The sequence below is a fragment of the Schistocerca gregaria genome, chromosome 11 (genome assembly GCF_023897955.1).
Source record: "Schistocerca gregaria isolate iqSchGreg1 chromosome 11, iqSchGreg1.2, whole genome shotgun sequence".
Lineage (NCBI taxonomy): Eukaryota > Metazoa > Arthropoda > Insecta > Orthoptera > Acrididae > Schistocerca > Schistocerca gregaria.
Genome location: NC_064930.1, coordinates 84,407,615 through 84,427,717, shown reverse-complemented (window position 1 = coordinate 84,427,717; position 20,103 = coordinate 84,407,615). Strand labels below are relative to the sequence as shown.

The 20,103-nt window shown below is 46.3% G+C and overlaps 1 protein-coding gene across 1 annotated transcript in view; it reads right to left on the bottom strand.

Annotated features, from left to right (window-relative positions):
• LOC126295328 (adenylate cyclase type 6) overlaps positions 1-20,103 on the bottom strand; it is a 2,630,635-nt gene that overhangs the window by 662,795 nt on the left and 1,947,737 nt on the right. The window lies entirely within an intron of this gene.

Genomic DNA, 20,103 nt, shown 5'->3' with positions numbered 1-20,103 from the left:
CTGCATGGGCAACTGTACCTGTACACGCCATCCAAGCTCTGTTTGACTGAATGCCCAGGCGTATCAAGGCCGTTGATACGACCAGAGGTGGTTGTTCTGGGAACTGATTTCTCAGGATCTATCCACCCAAACTGCGTGAAAATGTAATCACATCTCAGTTCTACCATAATATATTTGTCTAATGATTACCCGTTTATCATCTGCACTTCTTCTTGGTTTAGCAATTTTAATGGCCAGTGGTGCAGTTAGAAACCAAATTTGTAATTTAAAAACTCATGAAAGAATTCTCTGCAGGCTTTTGGTACACTTTGTGTAACGTATGACCGTCGCCAGGTGGGCGAGGAATTTAAAGTAGAGTGTGTGGTACCTACCGTGAAACACAGTACAGGGAGCATCATAATCTAAGGCTGTATTAGTGCTGTTGTAGAGGTCAAATGGTCGTATGTCAAGGCCGCGTGGATTCCACAAAGTACACAGACGCCCTACAATCTATTTTACTGGCCTCTTTTACAATCCTTTCTGGCGATACAATCATGGACGGCGTTAAATTCCAACTCGATTAAGCCACCTCACATAAACCTGTCGGCACAATGACTTGGCTTCTGGAAGGTAATATTGAGCTCCTGGACTGGCCTGCCCAATCACCAGAGCTGAGTGCCACAGTGCATTCATGGGGTTTACTGAAGGTAACTACACAATGAAGTCAAAACAAGAATTCTTAAAAGACCGCCTGCGCCTTGAGTGCAATGTCATAAGTGCCGAATATTTTAAAAAGTTAGTGTATTTTCTACCAAAAAGAATTTCTACTGTAATAAGGGCAAAGGGTGGGGGGCACGAAATTTTTGACTTTTTTGTCACTAATAAACATTATAAACTCCAGCACACTGACCCTATTTATTCAATTTTCTTATTTTTCACAATACTCAAAATTACCCAGGGTTCTCGATAGCCGGCTGTTGTGGCCGAGCGGTTGTAGGCGCTTCAGTCTGGAACCGCACGACCGCTACGGTCGCAGGTTCGAATCCTGCCTCGGGCATAGATATGTGTAATTTCCTTAGGTTAGTTAGGTTTAAGAAGTTCTAAGTGTAAGGGACTGATGACCTCACATGTTAAGTCCCATAGTGCTCAGAGCCATTTGAACCATTTTTGAACCCAGTATTTTAAGAAGCTAGTGTACTCTCTAGCAAAAAGAATTTCTACTGTAATAAGGGCATAAGGTGGCGGGCACCAAATATTGATTTTTTTTGTTACTAAGAAACCTTATAAACTGGAAACAACTGTTCCTATTTATTTAATTTTAGTATTTTTCACAACACTCAATATTACCCAGGGTTCTCAGTATTTCTGGCCAAGGGTGTATCAGTCGAAGGTATGAGGTTTCAAGTAGGTAGGAAGGTCAACAGAAGAGCCAGTCCCGAAGCAATTACAAGACAGGCAGGGAAAGGGAACGCTACATCGTGAAGAATGTTACTACAGTAACAGAAGCATGGTTGTCTAATTATTGCAAACAAGCAACCGTATCACGCGCATTTCCACTCTTGTTTTCCTTTTCTGCCAGTCTTCTACAGGAGAAGCGTTTCCAACAAGTAAAAATCGTTCAAAATGGTCAACTAGCCTTCGTTGTAAAAACGTTCAAACGGCATTTTTTTTCCTTTTCTTCTGGAGGAGGGAACAAGAGTCAGGACAAATCAAGCCCCGAATGAGAAAGGGTTGACTTCACGCGGCAGTGTTACGTAACAAAGGGGATTCTTAATAAGGTCTAGAAGAGGTCGGGAGGTGAGGTAGCGATGTTGGGGGGGGGGGGGGTGAGACGAGGGTGAATCGGTGGCAGCGCAGTGTGCCAAAGAGCTTAAGGGCGCGCGCAGAACACCCAGTCCGCCTGTCTAATTTTAATTAAGAGCTCTGTTGGCGAAGCAGCGTTCCAGCTCTTTGTCTTCAACGGTCGCGCTCGTGTTCGTCTCTTGTCAGCGGACGAAATCCCAGGCGCGCTCTGGCGACAGCCTAATGAACTTACGGTCGTGGCGCGTGGCTGCTCCAGTCTACATCTTAACGCTGGAATTTACACGAGGCGCCATTGCACTACGAGAGACGAGTAAAAGACTTAACTAGACTTACCTTTACTTTTAATCTATTCGTTATCCGGTCCATCATCGAAAATAATTAATTAACTCAAAATGAATTTTTAAAATACCAAGTTTTAAATCGGACTAAAAGGTATAAAATAATTCCTCCCAGCGCCATATAGGTTTCTAATACCATATATACAGCCATAAAAACTTGTGACTGAATTTTTTATAGCTATGAAAGCACTTGTAACAGGCATTACAAATGAAAAATGTTGGGTGCATGCAATAGTCGTGAATCATTGATGTACAGTAATACTACAGTAATAGTAAAGAGGCGAACTGTTAATGCCTCCATTTTTTTGTATGCACCCCCTATCTTCGGTTAGAATTAAATAAAGTATTATCATAGCTATTAAAAATTCGCAACGACAGATTTTAAAGATTATGAAATTACTAACTGGCCTAGTACGTCTTAGTGAACTTAGTGGCGGCTCGTAACCACAAATTCGCAATTATTTCGAAAATGGCTCGTACGATGAGTCATGTTTGCTGGACGTTTGTTTAACGCTCAGAAACGGTGCCAGCGCGATCCATGCAGTTGAATGAACCACTGTGCCAAAATGGGCTTACTGGCTAACGCACATGTCTAACAAGCACGAGACCCCGGTTCGATTCCCGGCCTTGTAACAAATTTTCACTCGCCGCTTCAGTCTGTACACATAAAATCATATATGTATGAGACTAGTCAAGTCTCTGAAATTGCGTCATTTCGTTTGAACAAAAATTGCTGCTTTCTCAGCCACTGACGGTTTTGATGATTGGCAATTACACAGAGAGTGAGAGATGCTGAATTTCATTGTCTGATCAGCTCGGCAACATGTTTCTGGCACAAGAGGTGTGCACCGTGACTCGGCAATTGGCTGAACACAACAACACATCACCATAACTAAGAAGAAGAAGAAGATCAAAACGTAAAATTTGAATGATACTTAGAACTATTACCATTCTTTTGCGTCATCACTAGCCACAATAAATTGAAGATATTAATAAATTTCGCAATAGAAGCTGTACTCGATATCTACACCCAAAAATTTGGAATGTTCTACCCTGTTTAATGTGGTACATTGTTGTGCTACATCAATTGTTGTATGCTGTATTTGCAGCATAGAAATTAATACGGTATGTTTCTTCAAATTGAAGAGAGAGCACCTATTCAGAAAGCCAGTTGATAATTCATCGAGAAACATCGTTAACATTTTCTCCATTGTTTTCTATCCAGTGGGATATATTATTACACCAGTAACCTCAACAATTCATGAATCGTAAGTACGAGGATTATTTGTTTTTCAACCTCCAATCAGTCACTAAATTGAAACGACGGTGAAAATTTGGTGAAGCTTTGCACAGATCTGTTTCACAGTATCTGTAGTGTGCTATCTATGACGTCATGTCGCACTTTTCAGTTCTGAGCACACAACGATAGTCTGAGGATGGGTAGAAAATAGTGTGAGGGCCTGCTGAGGTGTTCCGCCTGATTGGATGCAGCCCACATAACATAACTGTCAAGCATTTCCTTCTTCTTGAGAATTCTCAGCAACACACTACAGGGGCAACCAAGACGCACCTGCAGTGATTCCCATGGGAAGTGTCTCATGACTCACCATACAGGCCAGACACGGCTCTCTCTGTTTTTCTTCTCTTCGCTCACATAAATAGCTGACTACGAAAAAAGCACTTTTGGCATTTTTACACACACAATGAACTTCAGATCAGTGTATGAAATTGGCGGAAACCGCAGGTTTCTATGAACAAGATATTGGGAAGTTGGTACTACAACTGTACCTGAGAGTTACTGTTGAGTAGTTGCTCTTCCAAACAATATTCCATATGAGAAATCCAGTTGCGTCTTTACATGAGGTTACTCGTACAGTAGGTACTTGGGGTATGCACCGCTCTTTTTAAAACGAATAGTACGATGTAGTCATGGGACCGAGCCTGCTTCCATGCCCCACAGCTAAATAGCTGCAGTTATTAATTTCTAACTTTGATCCTTTAGCCAAATAGTCTGTGCACCGGCTACATTTCCGAACTAATAAAAGAGGCAAAAATACAAAACAAAAGATAAATGAATAATTTCATAAAAAGGGTTCTATTTTAAGGTCTACAATTGATGTTGACGACGGAGAATTATGCTGAGTAGTGTTTATTCAAGAAGAGACATCTGAAATAAATGGGAAATGGTCCTGTAATAATCACAGAAAGTACCTTTATCAAATGCAGTGAAATTACATTAACAGCCTTACGACAATAGTCCAAAGGTAAATTGTAATGAAAGATATGCGAAAACTAATTTCGTTTCTAATAACAATACACGAAAATTCATCAGTTCAAAGAAGTTAGAGTTTAATATCGTTGTTGTTGTTGTCTTCAGTCCTAAGACTGGTTTGATGCAGCTCTCCATGCTACTCTATCTTGTGCAAGCTGCTTCATCTCCCAGTACCTACTGCAACCTACATCCTTCTGAATCTGCTTAGTGTACTCATCTCTCGGTCTCCCTCTACGATTTTTACCCTCCACGCTGCCCTCCAATGCTAAATTTGTGATCCCTTGATGCCTCAAAACATGTCCTACCAACCGATCATGATTCACAAATTGACACAAGCGATATAATGAATACGAACCCATATGCTGTCTATCTTCAGTTCCATAATACAGTGGGAAAAAGTTTGGAGTACGGCACTGGAGCACATTCAGACATCTTGGAATTTAAAGTCGCTTCAAAAATTGAAACTATGGTAGCAGCCATTCCACCGCCAGAATCAATCACATCCACGATCAAATATCACTCGTTACCGCGGGGAAAAAAAATAACGGTAGTTCAAATGGCTCTGAGCACTATGGGACTTCACATCTGAGGTCTTCAGTCCCCTAGAACTTAGAACTACTTAAACCTAACTAACCTAAGGACGCGCGGTTGCATACTGAAGCGCCTAAAACCGCTCGGCTGCAGCGGCCGGCCCACGGCAGGCACAAACGTAAAAGTGTCCAGAATCAAAATTTATTTTTAAACTATTGGGTCCTAAAAGAACACTCAGATTCTAAAGGCAAATACTACCTCTGAAATTTCATGGACATAACAGAACACGAACGGGTGGACCGTTCGCTGGATGCAAGTCTTCCGATTTGACGCCACTTCGGCGACTTGCGCGTCGATGGGGATGAAATGATGATTATTAGGACAACACAACACCCAGTCCCTGAGCGGAGAAAACCTCCGACGAAACTGGGAATCGAACCCGGGTCCTTATGATTGACATTCTGTCGCGCAGACCACTCAGCTACTGAGGGACGGTCAAGACATGTCATATGGTAAACAAAACTTAAGGGTTCATTGATAAGATTTGAACGAAAATAAGAACAACGACATGTAACAACATCTCTGGTAAGCTGTATATAGGCCTACTTTGTAAAAATATAGTATTCTCGTAATGAACTCTCAAAATATCTGACAAAAGCATATTTTTACACTTCGTAACCACAAGAAACATTATTACTACCGAGACATGACAGAAATACTATACTACAGATGCAATATGACGGTGACATCCACCTACACATAAATACCTGCGTAAATGTAAACGTCAAACAGCCACAATTTGTGTACAAATAAGCTTACTAATTTTACTTTGCAGGGCACTTGATAATGTGTATAAGCCGAAACAGGTCTGTCGTACAAAATGTTAAAAGAATTCATATTCTCTTATTGCAGCTGGTTTCGAGTATTCATTTCAATAATAAGTTATTTGAAGTTATCAAGGTGCATGAGCCGCACTGCATATAGAATAGGAGTGGACCCAACACTGAACCCTGAAGGACTCTTCCTAATTTCTCCACAAATCACTCTAATCTTCTCTTTGTGTTACAATGTCAGAATCAAATGAAGTCATATGGTTCGACAGAGCTTTTCACGTTCCAGACAATTATGATGTATATATGCAGACTGCAGTGATGAATTAAAATTTGTACCCAGTTAAGGATTCGAACCCAGACCTAACAGATATTTCAGGCTTCAAAAAGTCTCTGGAACCACACAGGCTGGCCGGTGTGTGCGAACGGTTCTGGGTGCTTCAATCTAGAACTGCGCGACCGCTATGGTCGCAGGTTCGAATCCTGCCTCGGGCATGGATGTGTGTGATGTCCTTAGGTTAGTTAGGTTTAAGTGGTTCTAAGTTCTAGGGGACTGATGACTTCAGATGTTAAGTCCCATAGTGCTCAGAGCCATTTGAACCATTTGAACTTACAGTTTCATCTGACTGAAGTACCAATGCCTGCGTTTCAGGCAACATCCCCCATTTCGTTTGATACTGAGGTGCTATTGCAATATAGTTGCTGGGCGTCTGCAATGCTTTTGGAATTTAGGGGGAATATGAAGTGGACTGAATTATGAGCAGGAATTTGGATTCAGGAGGGAGGTGTGCTAGGATAGTCCGTACAGTTGCACACTCTGCCACGGTGGCGTAGTGGTTAGTGCATCTGCTTTGTGAGCCACAAACCCGGGTTCAAACCCAGGCCTTCGTACAAATTTTCATTAGGCATTTTAGTCTGCATATAGTGTGAGAATGTTCAAGAGTGCTACTAACCACATGTATTCTTTTCAGTACCGAGACATGACAGAAAGACTTTACTATAGATGCAATTATGATTGTGACTTCCACCTAGACACAAATACCTGCATAAATGTAAACGTCGAACACCCGCAATTTGTGTACAAATAATCTTACTAATGTTATTTTGCAGGGGGCTTGATAGTAGGAATAAGCCAAAACAGGTCTGTCATGCAAAATATTAAAAGAAAAACATATTATCTTATTGCAGCTAGTTTGGAGTATTGATTTCAATAGTAAGTTATTTGAAGTGATCAAGATGCATACAGAATAGGAGTGGACCTAACACTGAACCCTGTAGAAATCTTCGTAATTTCTCCCCAATCACTCTAATCTTCTCTTCATCGTACAATGTCAGAATCAAATGAAGCCATATGGTTTCAGAGAGCTTTTCAGGTTCCATACTGTTATGATGACTGAAGTGATGAATAAATATTTGTGCCCAGTCTGTGATTCGAACCCAGGTCTCACAGATATTCCAGGCTTCAAAAAGTCTCTGGAACCATACAGTTTCACTTGATTGAAGTACCAATGCCCATGTTTCAGGCAACATCCCCCATTTAGTTTAATACTGAGGAGCTATTCCAATATACACTCCTGGAAATTGAAATAAGAACACCGTGAATTCATTGTCCCACGAAGAGGAAACTTTATTGACACATTCCTGGGGTCAGATACATCACATGATCACACTGACAGAACCACAGGCACATAGACACAGGCAACACAGAATGCACAATGTCGGCACTAGTACAGTGTATATCCACCTTTCGCAGCAATGCAGGCTGCTATTCTCCCATGGAGACGATCGTAGAGATGCTGGATGTAGTCCTGTGGAACGGCTTGCCATGCCATTTCCACCTGGCGCCTCAGTTGGACCAGCGTTCGTGCTGGACGTGCAGACCGCGTGAGACGACGCTTCATCCAGTCCCAAACATGCTCAATGGGGGACAGATCCGGAGATCTTGCTGGCCAGGGTAGTTGACGTACACCTTCTAGAGCACGTTGGGTGGCACGGGATACATGCGGACGTGCATTGACCTGTTGGAACGGCAAGTTCCCTTGTCGGTCTAGGAATGGTAGAACGATGGGTTCTATAACGGTTTGGATGTACCGTGCACTATTCAGTGTCCCCTCGACGATCACCAGAGGTGTACAGCCAGTGTAGGAGATCGCTCCCCACACCATGATGCCTGGTGTTGGCCCTGTGTGCCTCGGTCGTAAGCAGTCCTGATTGTGGCGCTCACCTGCACGGCGCCAAACACGCATACGACCATCATTGGCACCAAGGCAGAAGCGACTCTCATCGCTGAAGACGACACGTCTCCATTCGTCCCTCCATTCACGGCTGTCGCGACACCACTGGAGGCGGGCTGCACGATGTTGGGGCGTGAGCGGAAGACGGCCTAACGGTGTGCGGGACCGTAGCCCAGCTTCATGGAGACGGTTGCGAATGGTCCTCGCCGATACCCCAGGAGCAACAGTGTCCCTAATTTGCTGGGAAGTGGCGGTGCGGTCCCCTACGGCACTGCGTAGGATCCTACGGTCTTGGCGTGCATCCGTGCGTCGCTGCGGTCCGGTCCCAGGTCGACGGGCACGTGCACCTTCCGCCGACCACTGGCGACAACATCGATGTACTGTGGAGACCTCACGCCCCACGTGTTGAGCAATTCGGCGGTACGTCCACCCGGCCTCCCGCATGCCCACTATACGCCCTCGCTCAAAGTCCGTCAGCTGCACATACGGTTCACGTCCACGCTGTCGCGGCATGCTACCAGTGTTTAAGACTGCGATGAAGCTCCGTATGCCACGGCAAACTGGGTGACACTGACGGCGGCGGTGCACAAATGCTGCGCAGCTAGCGCCATTCGACGGCCAACACCGCGGTTCCTGGTGTGTCCGCTGTGCCGTGCGTGTGATCATTGCTTGTACAGCCCTCTCGCAGTGTCCGGAGTAAGTATGGTGGGTCTGACACACCGGTGTCAATGTGTTCTTTTTTCCATTACCAGGAGTGTAGTTGCAGGGCCTCTGCAGTTCTGTTCGAATTTAGGGGGAATAGGAAGTGGACTGAGTTATGAGCAGGAATTTGCATTTAGGAAGGAGTGTGCTAGGACTGTCTGGACAGTTGCACACTGTGCCGAGGTAACATCGTGGTTAGTGCATCTGATCTGTGAGCCAGAGACCCGGGTTCGAACCCAGGCCTTAGTACAAATTTTCATCAGGCATTTTAGTCTGCATGTGGTGCCAGAATGTTCAGTAGTGCTACTAACCACATGTGTTCTTTTCAGTACGTCCGCGTTTCGTACTTCGTCAAGGGGCTGGCAGCCTGAAAGCCGTGTATTCTGCATCCGCTCTGCCGCATCATAATTTCCTCTCCGCCCCATGCTTCTTCCCCAGCCTATAAAGCCGTGAAACCAGTTTATCGGTTTTACGCAAAACTCTGCGTCGCCAAAGTCTGGCCCTTAAAAGCATCCATCAGGGGCGATCCGCACGCGCCCGCCATTAACTGGCGGCGGGCAGGCGGGAAGCGAGAGGAAATTTTATCCTCGGTGAGAGCTACTCTGTCGCCGCGCGTATCGTCTGCAGCTCTCGAGGACGAGGTAGCCCACAAAAGTTAAACTGCGCTAAAGTTTGCATAATCCTCTGTCATCCAGGGCCGCTGACGTCTATATCAGATGACATGGCCGAAGGGAGGAAGCTTTTAGTCTAGAATCCAATGAAAGCTGCTGCCGTTAGGTGAAAACCCTCAGAGTGCTGTGATAGGGCCCCTGCTTTTCACGATATACACTGCTGTCGATGAGGTCTTCTGCCCGAAGACTGCTTTGGTGCGGTTCTCCATGCTGCTCTATCCTGTGCAAGCCTCTTCATTACTGTAGAACTGTCTACACCGACACCCGTTTTAACTTTCTTTCTACACTCATGTTCAGAAAAAATACAACACCTTGAAGGATACGAGATAGGACATTCAATTCACAGGACATGTACATTAGTACGTTCTGTAGAAATGATCAGCATTTCTGTCACCCCAGTTCAGCATGTGCCCTGTTGTCTAGTAGACACAGGCTCCTCCCCATCGGCCCTGATAACTTGTTCCATGCGTGATGGAGTCGACACGTATAACGCGCGAATGGCGTCCTGTGGTATAGGCATCCACGCTGCATTCCCCTGGTTCCAAACTTTATCTGTGGTGGTCGGCATTGGGTCACAGAGCTGCATCTGTCATTCCACCACATCCCACACGTTTTCGAACGGGCGACAAGTCTGGTAATCTGACGGGCCACGGCGAAGAGCTGACATCCTGCGACACCAAGAAGGCGCATGTTCGTGCAGCTACGTGCGGTCGTGCATTGTCTTGTTGAAAAATGGCGTCTGGAGTGTTATGCAGAAAGGGTATGGCTACGGGTTACTGGATATCAGGCAGTTGTGTTGCACTGATCACAGTGTCCTGGACACGCAACAACTTCGATCTGTTGTTGTACCCAACACAACTCAACACCATAGCGCCTCGAGTTGGTGCTGCATGTCTTGTACGAATGCAATCATCGTGATGCCGCTCCCCCTGTCTGCGGCGCACGAAATTTGGCTATCACTATCAAACAAACAGAAACTGGATTCGTCCGAAAACACTATGTGATGCTATTCCCCTCCACAGCGACTTTATTCCATACGCCATTGCCGTCTAACATGTCTCTGCAAATCCGTCAAAGGTAGGCGGAATCGTGGGCGACGTACATTTAACCCACGTCATAATTAACGGTGACAGACTGTCAACCCTGCTGGTGTACAGTATGTTACCGAGCGGTGTAAGGCGCTGCAGTCATGGACTGTGCGGCTGGTCCCGGCGGAGGTTCGAGTCCTCCTTCGGGCATGGGTGTGTGTGTGTTTGTCCTTAGGATCATTTACGTTAAGTAGTGTGTAAGCTTAGGGACTGATGACCTTAACAGTTAAGTCCCGTAAGATTTCACACACATTTTTGAACAGTGTGTTACACTGTTCCACTGTTGCGCCAGAGTCGAGGAGGACGCAGTCCTGCAATGTCATTCGGATGAGGTGTCGATCTTCTCGGAGGTTGGTCTGTGTGGTGCAGTCTGACCCATCTCGTCGTGTTGTACGGTCTTCCGTGAACCATTCTCTACACACCTCTTGCACTGCTGAAACACTTCGTCCCACAGGAGCAACAATTTCCCGGACGGATGTATAACATTCTCTCACGCCAATAATTCTCCCTCTTTGAAACTCACTGGTTTGACGGTACGGCTCGCCCATACGTCTGCTCAAGTCACAGTGATCCATCACCCCGGTTTGTAGCGACAACGAGAGGTGCAGGCACATTTTACCGGTGGATGGTGTTGCGCCGCGATATCGATGTTGACGTTAAACCCGCTGCGCCGACATCGATCAGTTACCTGTCATTTCTGCATAACATCCTAATGTACCTCTCCTGTGAATATGAACGTACTATCTCTAGCAGTTCAATGCATTCGGTTTTTTTTGTGAACATGAGTATACATTTAACTATTGGTCTCCCTATACAATTTTTCACTCCCACACTTGTGATGTGTCCTGTCAATCTTGTCCTTCTTTCAGTCAAGTTGTGCCGTCTTTTCTCCCAGTTTATTTCCGTTCTCCTCCTTAGTTCCGTGATCTATCACAATGGTTAAAATAGTTCAAATGGTTCCACGGGACTTAACATCTGTGGTCATCAGTCCCCTAAACTACTTAAACCTAACTAACCGAAGGACATCACACACATCGATGCCCGAGGCAGCATTCGAACCTGCGACCGTAGCTGTCGCGTTGTTCCAGACTGAAGCGCCTAGAACCGCTTGGCCTCTGCAGCCGGCCGTCATCTATCTAATCTTCTACATTCTCTTGTACCACCCTATTACAAAAATTTAAAATCTCTTCTCGTCTGAACTGCTTATCGCTCACGTTTCACTACCGTACAACGCTTAAGATTCCAAACATATATCTTCAGAACAGACTTTATAACATTTAACTTTATATTATATTAAACAAATTCCTCTTTTTCAGTAATACTTTGAGCACTATTGGCCGACTGCATTTCATATCCTCTCCACTTCGGCCATCATTAGTTATGTCGGCGCTCACACAGCAAAATTCGCCTGCTACTTCCAGTGTATCCTAACATAATTCCCACAGCATCGCCTGATTTAATTCGACCCCATACCGTTACGCAATGTTGACGTTCATCTTACGTGGGGCATTCAACAACAAATGCAACACATTTTTCCTTCTCTCCAACTTTCAGTTGAAAAAATGCGGAGTTTGGTGTCGGACATCACGGAATATTCCGTCTCATTCCCTACAAAATGGCTCTGAGCACTGTGGGACTTGACATCTGTGGTCATCAGTCCCCTAGAACTTAGAACTACTTAAACCTAACTAACCTAAGGACATCACACACATCCATGCCCGAGGCAGGATTCGAACCTGCGACGGTAGCGGTCACGCGGTTCCAGACTGTAGCGCCTAGAACCGCACGGCCACACAGGCCGGCCTACAGCAGTGGTTCCCAACAGGTGGTCCGTGGACCACCAGGGGTCCGTGAGCTATGCCAGAGGGGTCCGCAAGATCCTGCTAGAATAAAAAATATATTAAATATATTTCGTATGATAACAGATATTTTCTTTTGGCCGCTTACTGCATGAGCAGAGCTTTAGCCAATCATGGCTAAATTGAAAAAGTTTCAAGCTCAATATTTTTTCAATAATGAATATGTCAACGTTTTTTGTAAGTACCAAAAATAGAAAACGTATAAAAAGATTCTTAATTTGGCGTTTTTAGGTACTTGATACTGTGATATGACAAGGTACCAATCATGCTCGATGAGTGAGACCCCGAGAAAATTTTGTTGGGAACCCCTGCCCTACAGTTTAATGAAGGCGGAGCTATACGTAGGCATCAACATGGCGTCTGTAACGGTGGTGATTTCCAAGAATAGAACTGTCATTGAGTTTGTTTTGGCGGGAAACCAGTGCATCGCAGATATTCCTAGGCGCTTGCAGAATGCCTGTGGAGACGCGTCAGTGAACAAAAGCACGGTTAGTCGTTGGGTGATGCGTCTGTCATCATCCAAACAATGTGGTGCAAACCTATCCAATCTCTGGCGTGCCGACCAGCTGCACACAGCTGTGACGCCTGCACACTGGAACGTGCGGACACTCTCATTCGAGGTGACTGGCGAATCACAATCAAACACCTCGCTACAGAACTGGCCATCTCGGTCGTCGGTTGGGATACTCAAAGGTGTCTGCTTGCTGCGTTCCTCACTGCCTAACTGAAGACCATAAATCCGGCCGTTGTGGCCGACCGGTTCTAGGCGCTCCAGTCAGGAGCCGCCGGTTCGAATCCTGCCTCGGGCATGCATGTGTGTGATGTCCCTAGGTTAGTTAGGTTTAAGTAGTTCTAAGTCTAGGGGACTGATGACCCCAGATGTTGAGTCCCATAGTGCTTAGAGCCGTTTGAACCATTTTGAAGACCATAAAGGGCAATGAAGGACCGTCCACTCGGAATTTCTTGAGCATTACGAGGTTCATCGTGATAATTTTTTGTCGCACATAGTCACAGGCAGTGATGCATGCGTTCATCACTTGCAACCAGAAACGAAACGGCAATCCATGGAATAGCGGCACACAACTTCTCCTCTGAAGAAAAAGTTCAAAACCGCACCCTATAGCGGTAAAGTCATGGCACCAAATTCTGGGACTGTGATGGGGTTATTGTGTTTCAGGACCTTCCTCCCAGTGCAACGGATTAAGTTGAAAGTGTATTGTGCTGTCCGCCTCCGTAGCGTAGCGGTAGCATTACCGCCTGCCACGCAGGGTCCCGGGTTCGATTCCTGGCATGGGACTGGGTGTTGTGTGTCCTTCATCACCATTTTCATCGTCACTGACTCCCAAGTCATCGATGTGGCGTCACCTATTTAAAGGACTTGCAATAAGGCGGCACAACTCCCCTGAATGGGGCCCTCCCGGTCAACAATGCCATATGATCATTTCATTTCATTTGCATTGTGCTACTCTTAGGAAATTTCAGATCCCACTTGAGCGTGTTCATCGCCGCAGAAATGCAGTCGAACGTCTTCCTCACTGCAACGCAAGGGCTCAAACAAGTCTGCGCACCTGAGTGAAGGTCAGAAAACGTTTTTGGACTGTTCTTCATCCACCCTACAACACATGGATTTGCAGGTTCCGACTTGCATCTGTTTGGTCCAATTAAGTATACTCTCCATGTGAAGCAGTACGTGGCTGATGGGAGGTTACTGATGCAGCCAGACATTGGCTGTGATGTCGAGCAGTAGAGTTCTGCCATGGGGGCCTCCATGTAACATGGAGTAGGGTCATCACAATGAACAGAGACTATATTGAAGAATAGGATTTTGTAGGCAAAAGAGTGGAGAATAATATGTTGTATTGGAATCACGAATAAAACCTACCTGCTCTAAAAAAAAAAAAGCGTTGTGTTGTTTGTTCAAAGCTGCCAGGTAGCCTCCTTTGAAGACACTGTCCATTACGTTCAACTGATCTTGCAAGTCCTTTGCTGTTTCTGATAGATTTACAACAGCATCTGCGAACCTAAGAGTTTATATTTCTTCCCACTGAAGCATTACTCCTCCTATAAATTTTTCTTTGGTTTTATTTACAGCTTGCTCAAAGTCTTCTTCTTCTTCTTTGCTACTGCCTTTGTCACACATCATGTGCAGGGTTGGCAGGGTTAAGTACAGATTTGGCATAATTAATTTAAGGGGTGGTGAGATGCCCTCCTGCCGCCACCCCCTACCCCTGGGATGGGGTCAGTGTACCCCAACTATCTGCATCTAGTGTAAATGATGAAAGAAAGCGAATGAGTTTCAGATGTCTGCGAGCCGTGTAACTGAGGAGGGATGTGGGGACCAGAGCAGTATTCATCTAGTGGGATGTGGAGTACCACCTAAAAACTACACGCAGGCTGGCCGGCACACCAGCCCTCGTCATTAATCCGCCAGGCGGATTCGATCCGCAGCTGGCGCGCCTACCTGAATCCAGGAAAGAGCGCATTAGCGCTCTGGGTCACCCTGACCGGTAACAGCTCGGGCAAAGTACAGATTGAATAACATCGGGGAGAGGCTACAACAATGTCTCACTCCCTTCTCAACCACTGCTTTCCTTCCATGCCCCTTGAGACTTATAACTGACGTCTGGTTTCTGTACAAGAGGCCTTTTGCTCCTGTATTTATCTCTGTTACCTTCAGAATTTCGACGAGAGTATTCCAGTCAACATTGGCAAAAGGTTTCTCTAAATGTACAAATGCTATAATCGCTGAGCTGCCTTTCCTTAACCTATCTTCTAAGAGAAGTTGTAGAGTCAGTATTGCCTCTCGTGTGCCCTCATTTCCCCGAGGCCGGCTTCTACGAGTTGTTGTACTCATCTGAAAATAATCTTTTGTAGGGAGCACACTGTGCTCATGTGAGAGCGATCTAGATGTTTGTAAAACAATAAACTGGTAGTCAATTCGCAGGAATTCTTTTGATACCATGATTACCCGTTTCGGCTAAACTAAAGTCATCATCATCGGATCTTAGAACACATACAGGTTACAACATCACCATTGTCTGCCTTGATGTTGTAACCTGTATGTGTCCTAAGATCCGATGATGGTGACTGTAGTTTCGCCGAAACCGGTAATCATGGAATACAAAGAATTCCTGCGATCTTGACTACCAGTTTATTGTTTTATATGAAAATAATCTGTGTCGATATTTTGAGGCGATGACTCATTAAAATAATTGCTCGGTAATATTCGCTCATGTCGCCACACTCATTCTTTGAAATTCGCGTTATTACATTCTGGAATAATGATCGGCAAGTATACATAAATATTATATTGCAGTAAGCAATACAGGTCTAACTGCACAAACTTAAATTCCTAAACAGTTAAAGGAAGAGATCAGTCTCCACGAATACATGTACAACTCTTTCGATTTCTCAACTGTAACAAGCAACACTAAGTTCCCAAGCAGCGATCGTGTGAAACTCAGCTCGCTCGGTTCGTCCAGTCCACAGCTCACGGTCAAGTGGTCCCGGGTTCGACTCCCGGCCGTGTTGGGGATATTTTGTCCGCCCGGGGACTGGGTGTTTGTGTTGTCCTAATCATTTCATCATCACTCATGAAACTGGCGAGGTTAGTCTGAGTAAAGGTTGGGAATTTGTACGGGCGCTGGTAACCACGCAGTTGAGCGGCCCACAAACCAAACATCATCATCATCATCATCATCATCATCATCATCGGTTCGTCCACGGGGCCCAGACAGCAGCATAGACAGACGCTCAGGTTGATGCCGTGTTCCTGCACTTCCGAAAGGCATTCCATAGAGTTCCGTACTGTTGCCTAGTGAAGGAAATACGAGCGTGTGGAATATCAGACCAGCTGAGTGAGTGAACTGGAGAGTTGCTAGGAAACAGAACATAACCAGGTCGTTCTCAAGGAAGGGAAATTTTCAGATGTAAAAGTATCTTCGGGTGTACCCCAAGGGAGCGCTGCAGGACCATTACTTTTGACAGCAAGTGCAAATGACGCAGGGGATAATGTCGGCAGTTCCTCGAGCCTTTACGCAGATGATGCTGTTGTATACAGGGAAGTCGCAACGCTAGAAAATTTTGGCGAAATGTACGAAAACACGATCTACACTTGGAGAGGGGATTGCAAGTGAACCCTCATCGTAACAAAAGTACCGTACTGCTCATTTATAGAAAGAAACAGACACTTTTGTACGACTAGAGAAAAAAATGAAACGATCGTGAGGCATTGATGGCTGGGAGGACATATCCGGAGAAGTTCGGACGCCGGGTGCACATCTTCCTCACCTTACGCCGTATTGAGCGGCTGGCGTGTCGGTTATGATGAGCTGATGAGGAGGACAACACAACACCCGGTCCACGAACGGAGGAAATCTCCAACCTATCCGGGAATCTAACCCGCGCCCGCTGCATTGTAGGCAAATAAGTTACCACTTTTTTTAAATCTCATTTTGCTCTTGTTGTTGCCGGCCATAGTGGCCGAGCGGTTCTAGGCGCTACAGTCTGGAACCACGCGACCGCTACGGTAGCAGGTTCGGATCCTGCCTCGGGCATGGATGTGTGTAATGTCCTTAGGTTAGTTAGGTTTCAGTAGTTCTAAGTTCTAGGGAACTGATGACCTCAAAAGGTAAGTCCTATAGTGCTCAGAGCCATTGTTTGCTCTTGTTGTTCGTTCCATTTGTTCGGCGCGGCCGTCCAATGTCACCCATTCAAGTTCTTCGTTGATCCATTTGCTCAGTTTTTTATTACAGAGGGCGAGTAACACTCTGAGTGAAGAGGCTGAGTTACTGCGCCGGCACCACTCAGCTAAGCAGGCGGTCTATGCGACCAGACGATTACACATCTATCACTAAAAGCATTGTCTGCTGCGATATCCGAGTGGTCAGCGTGACGGATTGCCGTACTACGGGCATGGGTTCGATTCCCGGCTGGGTCGGGGATTTTCTCCGCTCAGGGACTGGGTGTTGTGCTGTCTTCATCATCATTTCATCCCCATCCGTCGCGCAGGTCGGACAATGTGGCGTCGAATGTAATAAGACCTGCACCAAGGCGGCCGGACGACGCCAAACGCCCATTTCCTTTTTCGTTTTTACTGAAAGCATTTAGATGCCACAAAATGTTTTGAAGTGAGCATACGGAGAGATTTAAAACTAAAAGAGGACATAAAATTTATCGTGGGAAAGGTAGCGGTCAGAGCGAGATTCACTGCAAAAGTTCACATGTAGCTTTGTCTATCTACGAAAGCGGGATTTCACAAAACACTATTTCCAGCGAATTATTCAATATCAGGGTGCCGGACACATACAGGATTTGTTTGGTAGATACAATAGAGAAGATCCAGAGAAGACCAGCACGTTTCGCTACAGGTCCATTCAGTAAGAGCGACAGCGTCTCGGAATTGCTCAGGTGGTGCGAATAGATGTACACTCCTGGAAATGGAAAAAAGAACACATTGACACCGCTGTGTCAGACCCACCATACTTGCTCCGGACACTGCGAGAGGGCTGTACAAGCAATGATCACACGCACGGCACAGCGGACACACCAGTAACCGCGGTGTTGGCCGTCGAATGGCGCTAGCTGCGCAGTTGTGCACCGCCGCCGTCAGTGTCAGCCAGTTTGCCGTGGCATACGGAGCTCCATCGCAGTCTTTAACACTGGTAGCGTGCCGCGACAGCGTGGAAGTGAACCGTATGTGCAGCTGACGGACTTTGAGCGAGGGCGTATAGTGGGCATGCGGGAGGCCGGGTGGACGTACCGCCGAATTGCTCAACACGTGGGGCGTGAGATCTCCACAGTACATCGATGTTGTCGCCAGTGGTCGGCGGAAGGTGCACGTGCCCGTCGACCTGGGACTGGACCGCAGCGACGCACGGATGCACGCCAAGACCGTAGGATCCTACGCAGTGCCGTAGGGGCCCGCACCGCCACTTCCCAGCAAATTAGGGACACTGTTGCTCCTGGGGTATCGGCGAGGACCATTCGCAACCGTCTCCATGAAGCTGGGCTACGGTCCCGCACACCGTTAGGCCGTCATCCGCTCACGCCCCAACATCGTGCAGCCCGCCTCCAGTGGTATCGCGACAGGCGTGAATGGAGGGACGAATGGAGACGTGTCGTCTTCAGCGATGAGAGTCGCTTCTGCCTTGGTGCCAATGATGGTCGTATGCGTGTTTGGCGCCGTGCAGGTGAGCGCCACAATCAGGACTGCATACGACCGAGGCACACAGGGCCAACACCCGGCATCATGGTGTGGGGAGCGATCTCCTACACTGGCCGTATAACTCTGGTGATCGTCGAGGGGAGACTGAAGGGTGCACGGTACATCCAAACCGTCATCGAACCCATCGTTCTACCATTCCTAGACAGGCAAGGGAACTTGCTGTTCCAACATGACAATGCACGTCCGCATGTATCCCGTGCCACCCAACGTGCTCTAGAAGGTGTAAGGCAACTACCCTGGCCAGCAAGATCTCCGGATCTGTCCCCCATTGAGCATGTTTGGGACTGGATGAAGCGTTGACTCACGCGCCAGGTGGAAATGGCATGGCAAGCCGTTCCACAGGACTACATCCAGCATCTCTACGATCGTCTCCATGGGAGAATAGCAGCCTGCATTGCTGCGAAAGGTGGATATACACTGTACTAGTGCCGACATTGTGCATGCTCTGTTGCCTGTGTCCATGTGCCTGTGGTTCTGTCAGTGTGATCATGTGATGTATCTGACCCCAGGAATGTGTCAATAAAGTTTCCCCTTCCTGGGACAATGAATTCACGGTGTTTTTATTTCAATTTCCAGGAGTGTATTTTAGGTGTACAACTATATTCCACCGTTTAGTAATAGATGGCAGCAGCGACAAGTGTTGGTGACAGGTAGTAAGTATCGTACCATAAGCTTAACCATTTGTAAACACAACACATTTGTGATTGCCTCATCAAGTTATTCTCGAGTGAATACGTCAGCTTACGAGCCCAGTTGTCGTCAGTTGGCGGGAAGTGTAAATTTTCTACCTAAGCGTGAAGCAATCTGCGGCTGACACTCATAAAATGATGGGTACGTCCTCTGGTTAGGCACCTATTAGTAAAACAACATGCAAAGAACTGTGAATTTTACGTCAGAGACCGGCGTGGCGATGGAAGAGATGTTTCAGAAGCTCCGTAAGCGACGGAAACAATACTAGGAGATCGTTGTCGAAAGCTATTGAAGCTTTTCAAGGGAGCACTGAAAGTCAAACGGCCACAATACAGCGATAGACGTGAACAGGTGATTTTTGCAGCATTACAATGCTCGAACCCGTGTCGCAAAGTCCATCAACATATACATGGAGAGTCCTACCCCACTCGCCGTATCCTCCAGACGTTGCTCCCTCTCACCACCACCTTTCTCCATCAGCGACACACGCCGTGGTTGACCAGCACCTCCTGGCACATAAAAAAGTGCTAATTTATATCGTTTAATGAATCTCCTCAAAACACGTACAGTTGTTCTGCCGCACGTTTCGTATGCTGACCGAAAGACGGGAGAAAATACTTGCCAGTTCGTAAATCTTTTGCAGGTTCCTTACAATGAAGCCTCGAACTTCGAGGAAAACAAATGGAAGCTAGGTTGCAGAGCTAATATAGCAAAAGTCAATAAGGAATTCGAAAAGGATTTTCACCCTCCGCCCTGATGAAAATATCGACCACGATTTAATATTACGCACAGTGTCAGTATCGTAAATAATTCTAATGGAAGTTAAAATGAAGGCCCAAAGAAACTAGTATACCTGCCTCATATAGTGTAGGGTCTCCCC